The 20,921-nt window shown below is 44.6% G+C and overlaps 1 long non-coding RNA gene across 1 annotated transcript; it reads left to right on the forward strand.

Moving 5' to 3' along the window:
- Positions 1-983: 983 nt before the first annotated feature.
- LOC128451549 (uncharacterized) lies at positions 984-19,009 on the forward strand. Its single transcript, XR_008340121.1, has 3 exons — positions 984-1,071; positions 18,393-18,517; positions 18,695-19,009. It is a non-coding gene; the product is annotated as an uncharacterized LOC128451549 (long non-coding RNA).
- The last annotated feature ends 1,912 nt before the right edge of the window (positions 19,010-20,921 follow it).

Here is a 20,921-nt window from a genome sequence, read left to right on the forward strand (position 1 = left end):
GTGATTTTCCGAGCACATCTTATCCTCTGCATGTTTAATATATATCTATTTTTTTCATTTTTAATTAATCTAGCTCAGCATCAACAAAATTAGACAGGATTAAGAGAAGGATCAATGATACGACCTGTAACATGTTTAAAGTTGATATGTTTCTTCTTCACTGCAAAGAAACATTGGTAGAAAAAGACTTACAGGTTGGATTTGTGAGTGTATCGTGACCACTTTGGTTCACAGGGACACATTTGCATTGTGTGATTAGGTGATCGACATATTTCTCTGACATCCTTGTGTCAGACAGCGCATTTGCAAAGTCTTTGCAGGCCTTAATGAATATTGAGTGTTCTATCTCTTTTGCCTTCCAATTAATGAATAGATGTTGGTAATTATTTGACCAATGCCTCTCTCTCATGACATGTCCCATATCCATCACTAAGTTAAAAATAAATTAAAATCAATAACGCCAGCAGACTCTTAGGACAGTGTCGGTGCTTCCTATGGAGAGACCCATGCAGGTCTGAATAACAACTATTGATCCTCCTTGAGGAATATTCTCTTTTATCACCTCCCCTCCTCAACATGCACACACACGCACACACAGGCACACACAACGCACACAAGATAAGTGTTTCTTTTCCCTCTTTTCTCGCGGTTACATACAATCGGCAGCACCTGGCGAAACCTCATCTTGTTTGTTCTTATCACCCTATCGCACAATCAAGAATGCGAAAAGATCGGAAAGTGGAAAAAACGAAAAGAAAAAAAAGTGCTGCCGATAAAAGCGGCGCTCGTGATTTATATTTCAAATGACTCCCTGCTCTGCACCTTTCCTCCTGTCCCCTGTGTGGTAGGTAGCCATTGTGTAAACAGCTCCTTGAAAAACAAATGGCTCCCTAAATCGTTGTAAAGAGCCGTGGCAGCTCGATCCGAGCGGAGGCCCGGGGAGAGAAGGGACGGGAGATAACGTGTGTCAGCAAACATTGACTGGGCTTTATCACAATGAGGTTTCTGTGTTGGAGGAGCTAAGAGGCTGGCCAGCTAATCGTCCTCCACAGAGAGCACACATTCCTACAGGTCAGGGCTCAGGGTTATATGTGTGTGTGTGTGTGTGTGTATATGTGTGTAGAAGGACTTTAAGTGTGTTTATGCTAAGGCTACTCAGTGAGAAAGCTGCAATTTTTCTATTTTTGCCCCCTTCTCTCTCCCCATGCTCCATGCTCCCCTCCTACCGTTGGCTAACTTTCTATCCTGTGACCTGCGATAAGCCCGACAGGAAAAAGCAGTGTTTGCAGTTATAACTGTGATGACTATTTGTTTACCCTTATCTAAACTGCACGATAAATCATAGACGAAAAGTAACATCTGGCGTGGTAGGAGTCAGAGAGGAGGGAGCTGTGTGTGCGTGTGTGTGTAAACGGAGGGGTCACTCTCCGCTGCCGGGGAGAGGGTGAGAGTTTACTGCTCAAGGACAGGCCGGGGAATTAAGTTTCACACAAGCATGAAGGGGTTTACTCTCTTAACAAATGACATCTAAGGAGAAAGGCACACTAAAAGCACTCAGGGTGATTCCGCTTCAGCTGCGAGGTTAGCCTGGAGGCATCTTTTCATCTGGGCTTGTGACTCGGGAGTTCTGCCCCTTGTGTGTCTTTAAGTGTTTGCTGCTCTGTTCTTCTAGGGCACCAGTTCTGAAACCGTTTCATACCTCAGTGCTTTAAGATTGCGGCTGCCTGTCGTCTCCCTGCCGGCTCACTGGGATCCGGTGCTCGGCTGCAGTTGCAAACTTGGGCCAACAGAGGTCAGCCTTCCCAGCTGGTTTTCCTTTTTCAATATTGGTTGGGGGGGGAGCAGCTGCTGTCAGTGCATTGAAACCCACACAGCCTCAAAACACAGCACGGGGACTCGGTATTAGCGATGCAGAGGACACCATGGTCCGAGATTTACTTTGATATACATCATGTATGTTAATGTGATTCTTTATTGATCCCTCCAGGGAAAGACTGTTTTTGCTTCGTCCCCCTCTGGGGGAGGAAAGAGCGCCGGGTCACAGACAGCATAACTCCCCCCCCTGCCCCAGCCCCCCACCCCCCATCACCACCACCACCTCACCCTGAGCTTGTGGGGACCCACTGTCTTGTTCAATGACACTTCGTCAGTGTGAATGTGTCCTGACACGGGGGCTTGAACCCTGGTCATGTGACTGAAAATAGCCTATGGATTATTATTCAACCTTGCCGTCACAGCTGCATGGGAAACTGAGGAAAATCTGTGATTGTCAGTGTCAGTGGTCGCTCTGTTTCCTTCCAGTGGGTCAACTCTGTCCTGTCCTTAAAAAAAAACCCATCACTTTACTCTTTACATTGCATAATGCCAGGCGTTTAATCCTGTTTAGCCGTCAGCTCTGTGATAACTCCTGGGGAATCGCTGCCATCCTTATCGTATTTATCCAGTGATGACAGATTAGTGTGGCGCACTTCACATACAGTAGACATCGCCCCGGATTGGTACATCGTATTTCAGGGAGGGAGGGCTCAGAGTATTTTGGTTGTCAAAAAAAAAAAAAGATGAATGAAAATCCTCTCACTGAGTCGGCTGCATACTGAAACAAGATAATTCTTGGCAGAGATTCTCAAAGTGAACACTGTAATAATTTAGCAGTAGAGCAAACACACACACACACACAGAGATGCATGCAGTGTACTCTGAGGCTGCTCCATCTGAACGGGCTGCTTAAAAAACTAATATAGTTTGCAGTATTACCTTTCTTCATAAGGAAATATATAATACATTTAACATACACATAATTCAGGTCCTTTGCACAGCAGCTGTTGGTTTTTGCTTGCCATGAGGGTTTCAGTAGAAGTTCTGAGCTTATGCTTTTCAATTATACTTAAAAAATAAAAAAATGTGTTGCGATGCTACACACACACACACACACACACACACACACACACACACCAAATAGCTGAGTGTGCAGGGTGAGTGTGTTCCTTCCAGGCAAGGGCTTGTCTGTGCATCTAAGAGGCAGGCAGGAAGGCACAAGGTGGAGACCTCTTCAGATCTGGCTGCTATTAACACTCTTGTGATCTGCTCATGTTTACCTACTCTCACAACACTGGGACTCGGGGCTGTGTGGAGCATGGGACGCGGGGCCCGGCCTCTTTGAAGTGAAGTTGATCCCTCAGACTACGCTCTTGGTAATTGCACCCTCTCTCTTTCTCTCTCGCTCTCTCTCTCTTCTCTGACCCCCCCCCACCCCCCTCCTTACATGTTCGCGTTCCTTTTTCCCTCCACTTAGATGAGATTTGGAGGATGCAGATGGGGGCTCTTTTAATGTGATTGTTTGCCTCTCCACATCTGTGCTTTAATCTGAGTGAAGTAAAACACCCAGAGATAAAACATATATGCATTACTTTCAAATGTTCCTCTGTGTTCCTCCGCAGCTTTAGTAGCACGTGTCCTGTAAGTGGAGTCACCTGAGGCGGCTCTGCATTGTGCTCGCTCTCCCTCTCTCCTCTCTACTATAAAGCCTGAAATAATCATGTCTTTCCTCTATAATTCACTCGACCAGATTCAGATTATCATAATTGAAAAGTGGATGCAAAGCAACATGAACAGACGGAGCATAAAATGTCCACGTTAAGCAGCAGATGATGAAAAAGGCCATTTGTTTGTGCACTCACTGTCTGTCGATAAAGTAGCCGCCGTAATGACACTTGATTTGAGTTAGTTTCATTTTTTTTTTTTTCTCTCTCTGTTCTCTTTCTTTTCCTGTGTTGTTTACTCCATCCACTGTCACGGACATGTGCTGTGTGCGGTGGCGTGCGGCGTGGAACACCTGTGTGTTGTTGTAATTACTTTGATTATACCTACTATGCAGCGTTACAGCAGTCGGGGAAAGAGAGGGTCCAATTTAACCTGCAGTGAATTTCAATTGTGACTGAAAACAAGAGAAAAAATAGCTTTCTGGCATATTTGATCAGCAGAGGGAAGTTCATATGGTTGCATGCTGTGTGTGCAAATGCGTGCGCGTGCGTGTGCGCGTAATAAGCAACAGGGAAGCATATTGGACTGTGAAGTTCAAGGCCCGTACTTTCCTTTGCTTTTGATCAGTTTGCCGTGATGGGTATTGGTCTGCATCCAGACATGTGACAGTCCAGGGGGCCTCATTGGTGAAGCCTGCTCTCCCAAAAGATGCCAGGTGCCTGATTCGGAACAAATGCTCACAAACAGAAACACAAACACACCAGAGGGACCCCCGCGTGTGCATGTGTCTGTGTTTTCCTTCTCTTTGACTAGGAGAAGGGGATGAGGCTGGCAGGTATTGAACTGCGTTGAGGTAGAACGAGCAGCCATGGGCATCTCCCGGTTCATGACGCTAGTCAGAAAATTGACAGGCCAAAGCTGCTTTTTATTCCGCAGCTACAATGTAAATGAATCTAGCTCCCCTGTCCCTCACGCAAACACTCCAGACCAACCAACTGTACACACTCCTTTTCTTACCGTTTCCTGCAGCCTTTATACATCTCAGTCTTTCTGTCTCTCTCTCTCTCTATACTGCTCCCCCTTGTCTAGTTAAAGGGCAGATATACCTTTCTTGCCAGACAGGAGAAACCTATACTTTATCACTGCCACATATGGGGAGAGGTATTTTCTCCCAAAGGGAAAACAGGCGTGCAATTATAATGTACTAGCAGCCCCAAACATCCTTCACAAAATATACAGCATCCTGTTTTTTGACTTACATGAGTTTATGATCTCTTACATGGCACCACCGTGTTGCACGTCTACTGTGGGTGTTTCCCTTTATGCCCCCTTATGGCTGATTTACTCACTCGAGCGAGGAACTGAGGCTATTTAGGTTGACCTGCAAGTTTTTCCCACCAGCTGTTTTAAAAAAAAGTTTGTCATTTTACGACAGAAAGCAGCACCTCATAACGGCGGCCAGAATAAATGCAACTCCAACCCAAGACGGATGAAAAGCTTCAGTTTCATGCGCGTTTTCATCCATATAAATATTCTCACAGAGATAGTGCAAACACACCTGTGATTAGTTGGAGTAGATTGCAGACAAATAAATTGAATGAGTAAATGCACAAAATTGCGGATGACAGCCCTCGAGAGATGTCTGGAAGCAGTTTCTGAAACCTGCACAGTGTGCCCGTCATACTAGCCGGCGCTCTACCATCAGAGTGGTAAAGTGGGACAGATGTTCAGGGTTAGAGAGGCCCCAGTGGGATATCGAGAATGATGGTTTGGCAGCGAGTGTGGAACAATAAAGGGAAGAGACGGAGAGGCCAGGGCTCTCCTTTCACCTGATCTGATCCCGCCCTGGAACCTGTTCAGCTGCGTCTCAAATGAAAGAAAGGTGCCCTTCTGTCGTGCCCGCCCCACCCCGCCCCACCCCGCCCCGCCCAGCTCAATTTATATTTACCTTTGAAACAAGTCCTCCCGATATTCCTCGCGAGAATGAACACGTACAAGTCTCGCGGATGCTGTGGAAACCAAGGAGGAGTGTGGGATTTCAAACATTAAAGAGGCGCTTGTGTGGAATAACATCCCCTGGAAAGATGGGAGTGGAGAGCTTCAAAGTGGAAAGACATAAAAGTGCATTCTGAAGGGTTCAGTTATCAATTCCCGATTCATCGAGGGATTGGATCAATACCTGTCCTCTTGAATTTCAGGACAAGTCTTTGAAGTGAGCAGTGGGCCTGCAGGAGGTGTATATTACTGTATATTTTGTTTTTCTCGGAATTGGTGCTCCACAGATTTTATAAACAACGTATCAAACTTCACAGCTTTTTCATATTCCCAACAGCCCTCCAAACATATCCAGCAAACACATCATCGGTTAACTTCACTTCGGCTGTGTCGCTTTGAGCTGGAGTTTGAAATTCCCCCCGCCTCAAAAAATCCTGATGATAGAAGTGGATGCTTTAGGTTTCACTGATGTGTCGTTTAAGTTTATTTTTTATTTTTCCCCCCTCTGTCTTTGAAAGAAAAGCGCTGTTTTGTCAGATTGGAATTCAAGCTATCGCCAGATCCTGCATAATTGTAGGCTGCAGCTGCCAGAGCACGGCAGACCTTCCATTGGTTTTACATTTCATGGGAGTTTACATACGCTATGTTTCTTCAAGTGGAAAATTGTTTTCTGCATGATGCCAACAGGTGGACTCATTAGAGAGTCAGCATAACCGTGGCAATCATTTCCTTCTCTGCAATTAGAAGTATTGATCATTTACATATTATCCCAAGCCACGGTTGACTTTATTGTTTTCACTCACTTGTGCTTTTAAAGACAAACATCTGTAGCAAAGAGTCAGGACTGGCATGACAAACTTGGACTGTGCTTCGTCTTTGTATACCAGTGTTTGGCCTGATTTATTTGATGCCTCTTAAAGGTTTAAAGTGGAGAAGCTGAATGTATCACTTACATGTACAGTTGGGTTTGACCAGATTTTCCAGTGGTTTGAGCATAGCGAACTAACTTCAACTTTATCCCTCATCATGTTGGGCTAGAAGCATCATCTCAGAGCCAGATATGTCACTTGATGCTTCACTATTGAATTGGAGAATGTTGTGGTCATTACAGGTCTTGCGAATAAGAATCGGAACCTTAACTTTAAATACTAAATTAGTTTCTGCTTGTACACAATAGTGGCAATAGTGAGTCAGTCTCAGCTGTCAATCATGACATTTCACCCATTTTTTTTTTAGCATCAAACAACTAATTTATATCAAACTTACCAGACAAACTAGCACTTGGACAAACATCAATGTGGTAAAAAGTAGCAAAAATTACAGTAAACAACTTTGAAATTTATTTAACGTTATGAAAATTTAGTTTGGTCCATGTCCCATCCACTAACTGGGAGGATGTGGGGTTAATGACTGTCTGTACCCTGCCACCAGGGGTGATGGAGACATGCTGAATCCGCAACAAGTTGTCCATCATTATACACAATTTAAAGTTGAAAGCAATTGTTGTTTTTTTTATGTCGACATTGGTCTTAAAATTGTTTTGCGGCTTCTTCCAGGATTGACTTTCTTATTTATTTATTTTTCGCTCAAAAACACATATAGCAAGAAAGGCCCTGTTTAGTATTATTGTTGTTGTCTGGTTAGCCACGGGTCGAGTTTCTATGTCCACTTGCACCATTTCTCTCTGCCAACCCCAATAGCTTGCAGATGTCGTCCGGGGCCAAAGGTTAGCTCGGGGCATTTTAGTTCTCTGCACCTTGTCGGCTATACCTCTCACACTGCGAACAAAAACCTCTCCGGTCTGGCCTCGCGGGTCAACCACAACACTGACTGACTCCCGGCTTGTCAACGTGTCAGGGTGCACACAGGCGTGTTGGAAGGGCTGAGGCAAGGGGAGACAGACACATGAAAGGTATGCGTGTCGTGAAGATGGTGGTTGAAGATGACCCCTCTGAAACAATGTTCACATTATGCTTCCGCCTTGAGAAAGAAGGCAGTCCAGTGGAAATGACCCCTCCGGACCTGCCGTCATGTGACATCTCTGTTTTTGCAGAGGCCCCGTGATCCATCCATAGGTACAGCTCAAACACAGTCCAGCGGTATTCATCAGATTTCTATTTTTGGTGATTGCTTGACAGCTTTGGATCAACACGTCAGTAACTACTTGAACCGTCCATTTTACTGCAACCCCAGTATAATCTCCTCATGTCTCCAGCAGACACCACTAAAAACCGTTCTCACGTCCAGCCCTGTCGCCCTGCTTCACCAGAAAACGTTTTCAGCGTCTCATCGCATTAGATCACAGAGAAAATAACAGACAGCACACATTAAAAACATTCCTTTTTTTAAACACTTCTTTTCTTGTGGGCTTAAGCAGGGATTTAAAACATGTAACATTTAAAGAGGATTTCCACCACAGGGAAACAAACAGGTCTATTTTGTTTTTTTTGGAGACTTTCATTTAGAACTACGCCACAGTCGCACACAGCACAAAACAGATGTTGCCCTGGCCAGTAGGGACAGATGCACGGGTGGACATAACCACTGGGTCCCCTCTTTCCATACAGTTTAAGTCACTGTCCAAACAGGATTAGTGCCAGCTTGGAAGTGTCAAAGCAATTACAACAATGACATCAGTGTGGTTTGGAGGTTATGGCTGATGGAGTGTAAATGTCTGCGGAGATGAACGCCTACCAGCTCTCTGCCGTCACCGCCCACCTCTCTCTACTTCCATCTGCTGCTCTTTCTCATTCATCAGATTTTGAATTTTTGGGACAAAAGATGCGCCGGTCCATCAGAGTCAAGGCACTTTGAGCTGCTGGCTAGATTAAAGATGGCTGTTGGTCCGCAGTGAACCCGCTTTGCATTTGTGTATTCACAGTTTTATCCAAATTCAGGAGAAAAATGCTCACGGTGAAGAAAGTTTGATGAAATTAGATGTTAGCAGAAGTGGTGAGGCCGAAAGGTAATAAAATGGCCAGGAATGAATTGTTTATTCTTCAATTAACATCTTGAACATTTGGCCTAAACGATTGGCCTATCTCCACCACTTGTGCACATACATTATCTACAGTATGTTCTATCAGAGAGTCACAGACCGGGCCTTTCTTCACTCCATGCTAATCTAACATACTTCAACATTTGTGCAGCGTGCTGAAGAAGTGAGGCGTTCCTTGATATATTCTGCGGGGGGAAGTAAGTTCATCAGTTGATGAAAAATGAATTGATGAAAAAAAATGTACCTTGAGTGTCCCGGACAAATACATCCATAAGCCACTTACGTAGATAAGCTAAGTGGCAAACCTTACTCACTCCTTTTAATATGCCTCGCTGGTGCTCAAAGAAAGAGGGAAAGCAGTACAGATATGACGTACCCTCTTGCTCCCCCTCATTAATCTTAATAAAACAATTGACCCCTGAATAGCTTATTCCTGCCCTGGACCATTAGGCTGCATGACCGAGGCTTTAAATATTAAGCAGGCTTTGTAAAATTTGATAAAATGTTTAGTAAATGGCACAAGGCACGGTACACTCCTGGGCTCTTACCCTCGTGTTGTAAATGATAGATATGTTTTTATTGGACAGAATGCTGTTTTAAGCAGCATTGCGGTATTGATATTTGCCTTCAGCTTGCATGATTTAAGATGGCAGATACATGCAAAGCCATCAGGCTTTTACCTCCCCTACCTTTCACAGCTAACCACTCAGACATAATCTTGCAGTGACTGTTCATGATTTAAAAAAAAAGGAAAAGAAAACACACTGACCATGTGAGCTTCACTCCTTCCCTGCAAGGATACTACACCATTTCTCGTCTGTGTAATGCTGCGCTATTTTTTGCCCCTTTGCCCCTTCAGACTGAGCGATGGAGCACAGTATTCCACACAATATACAGTAATTTGTCTCTGATTAAAATTTCTGCTGAGCTTTGAAGCCCATGCTGGTGTTCAGTGCTGAAGTGGTCTTCCTTGTCTGGTAAAAATTGAAAGCCTTTTCATCTCAGAGGGCTTAAGGGGTCAAAGGAACACCAAATAACCCTCCCTGTTGTGTTTCTTTCCCCCCCCCTCAGAAGCTTGTAACAAACTGCACCTTTGTCGGACGCGGCCTCTGTCAGGCCGGGGCTGGGGGGACTGCCCTTGGGTTCAGGCTTTGGAGACCCTGTCAGCTTCAAAATGGGGTCTGCTTTATTTCACCCCCTGACCCTAGGCCTGAAAAGAGCCACGCAGGAAAAACAGAGAGATATATGATACATCAAGGCCCAGTGAAACTCCACTGCTGGGAAATGAGGAAGCTGCAAACTGCAGAGTGAGCAGAAAATGAAGGAGCTTATTGTAGGGGGATTTTTAACGCTACAATTCCCATTCGGGGGCGAATCAAGGTTGCGACATCGTGATATTGAATCCAAGAAGTTTTTTCCTTTTTGATGGTTAATCCATGTCCAGTGTAAAGCAATGTATTGTTACAAACTATCCACTCTGTAAATAACCTGAAAGTGGGATCGTCTGCCACTAGCTTTGCATACAATTTGCACCTTTCCTTACTTCAATATTTTACAAATAAATAAATAGATGACACTGAAACAGAAATGAGGTAAAATTCATTAATCATCCAGGGAACTGAGAGGTGTCCAATTTCATTTGAGTGTGAATTTTTAAGATAATGAAGTGCAGCATTTAATAAGAGCTACGTAAAGAGTGAATATATCTGTTCGCACTTGAATTGAGATTGACAAAAACCATTACGTGGAAGATTTTTTTTCGATGAGAAATTGAAATCCATGGATATTTGGCCCATCTGCATTAAATGAATGGAATTGATTGACTTGGATATGTTGCTGCATAGCCAATCAATCCAAAGAAGGACAACCCAGGGGGCGTCCATGGGGATGTGGAGAGGAAGGGCCTCCTATTGTTTTGGGGCCCGATGTCAGCCAGTTCTTGACCTTGGAGTGGGGGGGGGACTTTGGACCCAGGCCTCGGCACTCAGGCCTGCATGGGTGAGAATACTGGGACAGGGGTCTGGATGGGACGGGGAGAGCTAGGCTTTCAAGCTCAGGGTCACGGGGTCAGCATTTATGCTCAGGAGTATTAATGAGTGACCTTTGGAAAATGGTGGAGGAGGACAGCGGGATGGAGAGAGGAGGTGGGAGAAAACATGAAGGAAGGGGTGGGCGGGGTGAGTGGCAGAGAGAGAACTGTAAAGCCCTGAGAGAATGGAGGCTGAGACCTGTTTCTCCAAGATAACAGAGATTGGCCTATGAAAATGCATCCATCACAAGGCCACTAAGCCGGAGCCTTCTTTTGTGCGTTTGTGTCGGCTGAGAGCGAGGGCTGAGGGGACGCGGCGGGGGAGGGACGGGATGGGATGGGGAGGAGGGAGGGTCCATCTGTGGAGATGGAAACAGGGGTTAGGGGAGGGGACAACTGGGGGGGGGGGGGGGGGGGGAGGGGTCGCTCAGGCCAGCCTGGCATGGACAAGTGAAGTGGGGAACGCTCCATTGCTTATTCAACAGAGCAGATCTCTAAGAAGATAGAGGCCCACCAATCTTTTGAATTGGGGGGAGTGGGATGGGAGGGTGGGGGGCAGCAGCCAATGCACAGGAGATTTCTAATTTTGTCAGCGAGGTCTTGGCCGCGGGGTTTGTGACGGAGCGGTCTGGATGAGCGGAGAGCGGGGGGAGCTGGAGAGCAAGAGCTGTTGCTCTAATGGTCTCAGTGGTTAAAGGCCTGGGTGCTCCTCTTTCAATGAGGTTTTCAGAGCGTGTGCTGAGAAAAAAAGAAATTAGCATCAAGAGCATGTTTTAATTAACCTGCTTTTTTTTTCTCATTTAATTTTATGGGGCAACTAAACTAAAACATTGGTTTCATTTTATACTTTTTTTCCTCCAATGTATTTCCTTACCTCAGTTTCGTCAAACGTCAAACTTTGAAATGCGTGCCTTCCTCTGCTCTTGTCATGTTTTGTCTGTAAAGTGCACTGTTTGAGTGTTTTTAACACATTTCCTTCACAGTGATGAGCTTGTCATCCAGAGTACAGTGCGTTTTCATCTCCTTCTACATCGCACATTAATGCGTCTGCAGGAGTGCGGGGACGGAATCGTCTGCTTTAGACTGACTTTTTGTTTTACTCCCCATCACCTGCTGTGCTCCCCCGAATTTCCAAGAAAACATTCCCCTTTCCTTCCGTGTCACTGCATGATCAGTTCCTGATGTAAGGAGCAGGTTGACACAGATGAGCAACAGACGAGAGAGAGAATGGGGGGGTGTTCAGGGGGTGGGGTTTGCAAGCTCCGTGCTCCTGCTGATGATTTCTATTCTGCATTGGAAGTGGCACATGGTAGCAGTCAAATTAATGTGACTGCCTTCAACTTTTCCCTTTTTTTCTATCCCTCTCCTCCTTTACCCTCAGGCTTTTTAATTTTCGCTGGTTCTTCCCATGGCTTCCGTCCATCCTGGAGACAGATGCACCATGGGCACTTTAAAGCGCCGTAGCGTATACATTATTCATATCACTCCACAAAAGGTGCTCATTAAACTTTACATGGCCAATGGAGGAGGCAGCCATAGGTTGAAAGTGTTGCCCATATCACAAATGTCACAGTGGATTGACAGAGAAAGGAGCGAGAGCGTAGCTGGGGTTTGATTTGAAGATGACTTTGATTTAACTCCGGGCTTATTTGCATCCAGCTTTATCCATCCTCCGTTTCCAGTTCACCATCTATTCTCTCCTGGGCCCATGACTTATATATCTGAGTTGTACATAGAAATACACTGGGATATCAACTCAGTTTTTTATGCAAAAAATTAAATTTTAACAATTAAAAAAAGTCGGTTTTTATTATAGATTATGACATATACATTTGAATGATGTGCCAAGCATGATGCATACACAACAATATGATAAAGCAGGAATCAGCAGGTCTGTAAAGTGCAGGAGGTTTGATGTATGTATGCGCGTATGCATAAACTCCACATACAGTAATTCAAAGTCAAATGCATCTTTAAATCGAAGCCCCAACAGTCTCTCACAACACAAACAAGCTGCCATGGAGGGCCCTTTGGGTAAGACCTACACGCTTTGCTTTTCCTTAGCCCAGGTCTCTACAGAGCATTCATCCCTTAATAATACAACACTTAACCCTCCCTTATTGTCCATAAAAGGCTCGGCTGGCAGGTACAGTAAGCTGGTGGGACTAACAAAAGCCTGGTGCCGAGCTGAGAAAAACATCCACACAGGGAAATGAGCTGTCATTACAGTAGCCAGGCAGCACTCAGGCACTTCTCTGTGTGTGCTCATCTCTTCTGCTCGCTACCCCCAAGGTCCTCTACTGCTCATAAATACATAATTACGCCCCCACCGCCCGCCATGATGATTTCTGTTTTCATCAGCTGTCAGAAATGACCTGAATTACCCATCACTGTTTGACCCAAATGCAGCCGTCAGATATGTTAATCACAGCTTACATAACCACTCAGGCCTCTTTCCAGTGACTTAAACCGCGAGGATGTGTGCGCTCGACAAACCCCTTTAAATAGCACCTGTCACCGACACAACAAAGTAAATAAAATCAAATAAAAAAACAACAAATAAAAGGCATTTAAAAGTCAAGGTGAGGTATTTTGCATCCGTGAATTAACCTTGACTTTGACATCCCTCAGCAGGAGGCGTGCTGAGCTGTAGGTTCTTAATGTTTAACATGACGGAGAAGACAGGAAGAGGCTGATGTCCCTGAAAGCTCTGACCCGAACCCATCCAATATGCACAACGAGGAGGGAGAAGACAAGAGAAATGTTTTGTTGACGACTGTTTTCTTTTTTCTTTTTCTGCCTTTCTAGAAATATTTTTGACAGCGGTAATTAAATATGTATTTATGGAGAAATTGTCAAGATAGTTTAAATTAAGTAAACAGTTCTGTTATAATGGCTCCAACAACGGATACTACACATATTTCCACTGGAGCCGCTCTAATACTGACTTTATTCATGATCTTTAGTCGAGCAGTCTTCTCCCGATGTTTCATGTTGTGTCTCACCATAACCTGACTTGAGTGTTTTAAAGTCAAGTGTGTTTGACATTTCCCAGTTTGAACCCATGTACCCACGTCCAAGAAGACGGTTATCCTCAGTCAAAACATGACTGAGGTCACCATGGGATTTGTCGGTACCATGCTGCCGACCGGTGGCATTAATATTTCGCTATAGAACAGCTATAGAACAAATCCTGAATAAGAATTTACATCAATAGATTATGACAAAATTATGTTCCTTTTTCAACACCACATAAATTCATAGCCGGCGGTTATTTGCATTATGGGTAAGATGTTTGCTTAGTGTAACTAACTGATAATTTTGTAAAAACACCAGTCGCTCAAGTACATTACATTATCTCACACTTATATCTGATGTATGTGCTCGTGATTAAGCAGGACCTAATCGGCTCATCAGGAGTAATATACATGTACGAATGTTTGCTGTCAGCGCAAAAGCTTCACGGCAACAAGTTACAGTGAAAACGGCTTCTTGCGGTGTTATCTCATTAGCGGTAATTATAACAGATATCATCCTGAATTATTGTGCGAGCCAACATATCCCCAAGCAAGAGTCCTTCCCCCAGCCCAACGCCTGTTTCCACAGAACACTGGGTAGATTTCGCCCTGCCATCTTTTCTTTGCATAAACAGTGCCTGCAGTCAGAGTCGGCTCTGATCAAAGGGACAAATCTATCCAGGAGCAATCAGGTTGCTGCGCTAGCCCGGGCTGCTGACAACTCCAGGCTCTTTGATCAGAAATACATCATCTTCAGCAGGCTGCCTGCCTGGGTGCCTTTGTCTGGGGCCAGGAAATAGGGGAAGTGATAGCTCCCTCTTGGTGCTCCTCTTCGTTGCGCGCCTTTTGGCAGGCAAGATGAAAGCTACCCCAATTATAAGTGAAAATACCCCCAGTGAACTCAGCTGAGCTTCTAGGGTGTAGCTAGAGCCACCGCCCCCCCCCCTTCATATCATCACTAAATCTCTATACGCCGTCTATGCATGATGGTACAAAAGATATTGTCAATTTCTCTTTTCTCTTCCCCTGTCTTTCCCGGTGAAATGAGACTTTGGTTGAGATAGTGCGCCAGTGCAATTGAGGTCACATCCAAAAGCATCGGTCTCCCTGCTCCCAATTTAGTAACTGCAGTTCTAATAACATGGGCTTGTCGGCATAGGAAAAAGAAAAGTGAATGTCTGGGCCTCTCAGCACACCACCTCGCTCCCCTCCCCTCCCCTGCTTCAACCCCTCCACTGTGAGCTAAAGCACCTTTTCTTTTTTTCTTCCTCCAACTCATCTTCAAGAGGTGGAACAGGAGATGTTGAATGATGGACAGGTGTGCAGGCATTGTGCTGTTCTGCTCTGCACTGAAGGAGATCATTGATTTGCATTGCAGTCCCACACATAAAACACAACCCCGCACACGCACACCCACCCACTAACACAAACACACACACACACAACCCCATCCACATCCTCCTGTTTCACCCCTATGACTGCACCGCCTCCCACATGGCAGCCCACACCGCTGCTCCTAATCAACGGGAGAAGGTTTATCTCACTTCCTGTCTTTTATAGGGGTGGAGTGTTATCTCCGGCTTGTGGTACCACCTCACCTGGGCTGACCTGAGAGAGAAAGCTATCATGCCTCAGTGCAGACTTTACAAGCCCGGCGCAGATGATTTCAAAACCATACATTACCTCGCAGAGAATATACATCTGGATGTATTAAATCAGGGTTATTGCGGGGGGGGGGGGACTTAACCTTTTCTCGCTGCCACGCTCGGCTCGTATCTCGGCTCAAACAATTCAAACCAATTTCACTTTGAATATATTATCCAAACAGTTTTTTTTATTGTTTTGTTTTTTTCTTACCTGAAACACATAGGGGGAAAAGAAAAAAACACTCAGGGGAGCCGATGCTTCTTCAAGGTGTAATCCCCCCGCGTCAACAGTCTCAGGAGCATATCAGGTGTCTTTAAGCTCACCCACCTGTCAGCGAGCTCTCCCTGCAATTACACATCTGTCAAGTGTCACCTATCGCGGCTCTCACTGACAAGGGTTATGTCAAGCAGTCAGCCATTACGTCGGCCCAAATGGAGTCTGCATTGTTTAGAGCCAGCAGGAAGTGGCCACGGCATGGAAGAGTGAGCAGGGTCTCCACAGTGTGACTGGGAAGCCGAGCTAACTTTTAGTTTCGGAGATGGGGAGAGGGGAGAGGTGGGGGGAGGCGGTTCTGTCCAGATCTCTGTTCTTGCGTCTCCTCGTATTTCTCAGAGCTCAAATGGCAGCAAGTGTGTTTTCTTTTTTCTTTTTTTCTTTTTTGTTCGTTAACGCCGAGCCTCGAGACCCATCCGGGCTGGTGAAATCTTTTCCCAGGGCGATGGCTTTTATATGCATGAGCTTGATTTGACCTGTCTCCAGGCTGTGAGGAGGGTTATGCTAAAGAGAAAAATCAGGCAGAATATTAAATATGATATCGGGTTTAGCCTTATCACATGCTTTAACATTGTCAGTCCTGTTGCCACAAGATGTGTGTGTGCGTGTGTTTTTGTGGTTTTAATTTCCCTCTATGGAGTTAATTAGGTCCTGTGGTGGATGAAACACACTTTAAACACATATATACGACAGGCTCTCATTAGCTAGTTTCATGACGAACTTAAAGCAATAGATTGTCAATTTGTTTGGTTGTTTTCTGATCAACATTTAGATGAAAGCTGGACACCAGTACAGTAAATATGAGGCTACAGCCAGCAACCAGTTAGCTTAGCTTAGCATAAGGACTGGCAGCAGAGGGAAGTATGGCTCTGTTCAGAGATGACAGAATCCTTCACAAGCACTTTTTAACTCTTATCAATTGACAAATTATGATTTATTTTTTTGTTTTATATTTACGAAACAACACCAGATGGATTGGATTATGTTCCAGATCTAGTTATTATTTAAGAGCTGCTACTTAGAAAGCAAATATCAAATCGATCTTGGATTTTAAAAAAACATAATAATTAGAACAATCAATCTTTTTGGAGCAGAAAGCCACAGCTCAACACTTTGTACGTTAGTTTTGACTTCATTATGTTTTGATACATGTGACGGTAAATGGGCATATCTCAAAAACTATAACATTTGCTTATACCCTCCATCTAGATTAAATCTATTTTCATGTTTCTATATTCAGAAAATATATAGATCTGTATGTTGTATTTGTTAACTTTGCTAAATCTGATAAAAAAACGCGTCTAGTTTATTACAAACCTTAATACTTTTATCATTTATTATGGTTTATGTAAACCTTTAGCTGAGTTTGCACAGAGTTGAGTGAGTTAAAGTATGTGAAGGTACTCCAAGAAATGAGATCACAGCAGGATTAAAATACCAGAGACACTGGAGGACCGTCTCTCTTGCAGAGTTCAAACAGTTAAACACTAACACACTTCTCTCCTCCTCTGCATAATATCTGAATAGACATATTTTTAACACTGCTGACCATGGATTTAAAATCCTTTAAGGTTTTTAAGCAGTTTTTAAGGTCTTCAAAAAAAAAAGCTCCTTCTGAACACGTCTCATCCCTCTTCAATATTTGAGTGTATTTTCAGTGTGAGATGCTCATCAGATCGTGTCTCGTGCGTGTGGCCGGTTGTAATGGCCGTTAACACCCCGGCCCTTTGTTGCTCTCTCAACTGAATTCTGTATCACAGGTGCTATGCTCGGTGTTAAAAGCTCGCAAGTAGAGGAAAGAAGGATTGGATCTGGGTCACTTTAATGCTCTCGTCCGTCACACCACTACATCTCCTCAGGCCTGAGACGTAAGGCACATTGTCAAGTATTAATGAAGAAAACGTCCCTGTAGGGCTTGTGTTTGTCAAACCAAATTACATACATTCACTTGGAAAGGTGAGGATTAATCTTTCAAATCCCTTCTGGATGTGTAGGATGCACCGTACAGTCCCACACTGAAAATAACCCCCCTGACGCTGACGCGAATTGGCTGAGCAGAAGCACTGTGCTGTTATAGTATACATACTGCAGGACGCGATGCCAGTAAACTAGTGAATATGCTGACAGCAATACAAGGACCTCTATAGCTGCAGCAGCTGGTAGATATGCACACACTTAAACAACAAAATAACTGGGACAGAATGTATTCGAGCAGTACGCCACTGTTTGGCGTTTTCATTATTGTGCTTTCCATTTTTTGGGCCCTTTCATTGAATGAATAATTCTGACTGGGGATTTAAAGAAATTGTGAGAATAACCATAACAGAGAGGAAATAGTCAATTTAAAATAAGAAGAAGAAAAATGAGCGAACCCGCTTGACAATAGTGTCTTGCTCAGGTGTTCACCCAGCAATATGTATTTTATTTGGGCTTTTAACAAATGGGAATGTTTCTTTTATATTTATTATAATCATATGAAGAAAAAGCTCATGAAAAAATACAATCAGACATGTACAACATCCAAACAAACAAATTGTTGTACAGCCAATGATGTGTCAATCCGACTGTTTCCTAAACTGCTTCATATCGATGGTTGAAGCATTTGTCATTTGTGTTTCTTTCGGTTTTTGTTTTTGGGATTCGGTCAAATTTGAAAAATAATCCTCCGCCAATTAAATGCCATCGATAGTACAGACACCGACCTGCTGTGAGAACAGCAAAGCAATCCACATCCTCGCTCATTTATGGGGGGGATTTGGTCTACCATGGGAAAGAAGCACTGAAGGTGGATCTGCAGGATCCGCACCCCCCCTTCCGCCCCTTCTCTCGCTCGTGCTAGTGTCTTGCTGAGATTTAAATAAGCCTAAAGATTACTGTAGGGCCTTTAAATGCAAATTTGGGTGAGTGTGCAAAGCCCCTCCTGTAAACCTCAGCCTTATCATTTGCCTCCCAGATTAGGGCCTGTCTGAGATGGGAAGCTGCCTCCAGGCCCCCCAATAAGCTGCAGGCCAGGGGCCACTCCTCAGAGAGAGGGATGGATGGAGAGGGAAGGAGCCTGCTATGGATATGTGTGCCAAGGTCAGTGGTGGCTGCACTCACAATAATCAGCAAGTATCAAGAGATTTACATCTGCAGGTTTGCTTATCTCACTGTGTGTTTGTGTGTCTCCATGTGCCTTGTGTGTGTTTGTGTCTCCCATGTGTCTTGTGTGTGTGTGTGTGTGTGTGTGTTTACTTCTTCCAAACACAACCACAGTACATCCAGTCATAAGGGCTCTGAGCCAGGATCTCTGACAGATTAGGCAATAATCAATTAACAAATTAAGAAAAAGTCAGCATAACTACCTTGTATCCCATGTATTATAAAACACTTTGATGTGTAGCTACAGTGACTGGCCCACTTTTTCGGGGGGGAGTAACAGATGTTGGAAATGGCTTTGAGAGGTATATTGGCTCTGAGGAAAAAAAATTCAAGAGTATTTATGGTCGGAGACATGAAAGGGTCCTGGCTTGTGGATGCATTTATATTTGAATGGCACCCACTTCATTACTTAATGATTTGAAAAGGCTGTTAGGGAGCTGAGCCTGAGCCAACGAACCCATGACCCTGCTGAGTCAATGTGCTAAACAGACACAGGCTCTGCTTCGGGCGCTTCAGCACTTCTGGCACCATGGCAATATGACATGTGCCTACAGCTCTTCATTACACCAGATTAAAATACACTGATTTGTGCAATAACCACAGATCAAACCAATTGCCTGTGCAGTTAAAGGGACAACTTTGGTGACAGATTCCCAGGGAACTCACTGCACTTCTCCTCGGCTGAGTTTTATGTCACCGTTTGGGTTTTCCACCCTCAACTCTTTGCTGCTCTTGTAGAGTTTTTGACATTAGCATTCAACTCAAAGCGCTGTTGTACCAAAGAAGTGTCTTGTACTGATTTATTTGACATAACCACTTGTCTATTTTAGCCAGAAACCGAACCATGAAACGGAAAATGTTGAGTGAGTGAAAAACACCCAACAATTGTATTGGTGCTCTGAGGGTTTGAAACTGTTACTGTCACAGCTGTCTTCACCTCACATTAAAGGAATATAAAATAACCTTTGAGGCTCTAACTTTGAAATCCTAATGTACTTACTTCATATGTCAAGAGTTTTCCTGTTTCAATATGGGGTTGTCTTGGAGCCAGCTTCTACCAGCCGTTACTGGAACTGCTCCTTAAGGCAATTCTGCACTGGCTTCTGTGGCGAGCTGTAATGGTTACTGTTGCTGCTAAGCAGTATGACTCAAGCAGTTATGTTGCTCAAGGGCACTACCCATAGTAGTTATTTGGGAGTGTGCATTTATTTCCCTGCTCTGATGTTTCTAGGTTGGATTTTCATGCCCCTGATTCTCTAACCACCAGCTTGCAAAGGTCTTGCGGAGCTATCCCTTTTCCTACTTATCACAGTATCCGGAGCGCAGAGGTCGGCGAGTTGCACCCCTGTTTTTGCGTGTGCGTGTAGAGTACAGCACGTTATGTCACGCTACCCTTTGATTCCTCCACCTCAGCGTTGCCACATTCTGTACATCTGGCCCAGTGTGCGAGCGCAGCCGCTGTCAACAAGGACCTGCGCTGTCAAAAAGCACCAAACTCAGGTCAAGGTCACGGAGGGGAAAGTTAGTGATCGTGGGAGGAAGGGTGGTGGCAGTCTTGACTGATGTCATGGTTGACTGCTCTCTCTTTATAACCCCAGCTACTGCCACCTAGCAAACACACACACACACGCAATCCCCCTTTCATCCCCTTTTCCTCTGCTATGTACCCTTGTCATACAGCCCCCACCCCCTCCTCCTCCCTCCCAGGTGTTCAGAAAGGATGTGGATGAGGTCGAGGACATGAGGAGCCCACCGGAGAGAGAACAGATGTCACATGCCTCTTGCACCACGCGCAGGGATAGGTGTGTGTGTGTGTGTGTGTGTTCTGCGCTGTGACAGGTAGCGTGTCGTGGTTGAAAGGTAAAGCTGGGGCCCTTCTCCCAGAAGGAAGTGGGGGGCCAATATGGGGGAAGGGGGGGGGGGATGAGAAGAAATGTACGGAAATAGGTCCTGTATGTCAACACCTTGTTTTCTGGTTTGCTGGTGTGAACTTTACATCAGTCGGTGACAGGGCTGTAAAATGTCAGGTTGCGTGTGGGAGGTTTTCAAACAGAGCTTTGGGGGTAGGAATCCCCAATAATCAATAAATAAACAATAAAATTTGTATTTGATTTAAATCAATAAGGGAGTAGAAAGCCCCTGTTACAGCGGACAAGACAAGGAGACCTTCTGTCACGGCAGCATGCATGCATTCATCTATCGGCCCATTAATGGCCAAATCATATGCACATACACATTGAATAGAGGTTATCTTATTTTTCTTTAAATGGGGGAGTGCAATTGAAAGCATTGTTATTGATTTATTCAAAAAAAAACTGCAAATGCTTGATGAGGATATCGT

This window comes from Pleuronectes platessa, chromosome 11, assembly GCF_947347685.1.
Source record: "Pleuronectes platessa chromosome 11, fPlePla1.1, whole genome shotgun sequence".
Taxonomy (NCBI): Eukaryota; Metazoa; Chordata; class Actinopteri; order Pleuronectiformes; family Pleuronectidae; genus Pleuronectes; species Pleuronectes platessa.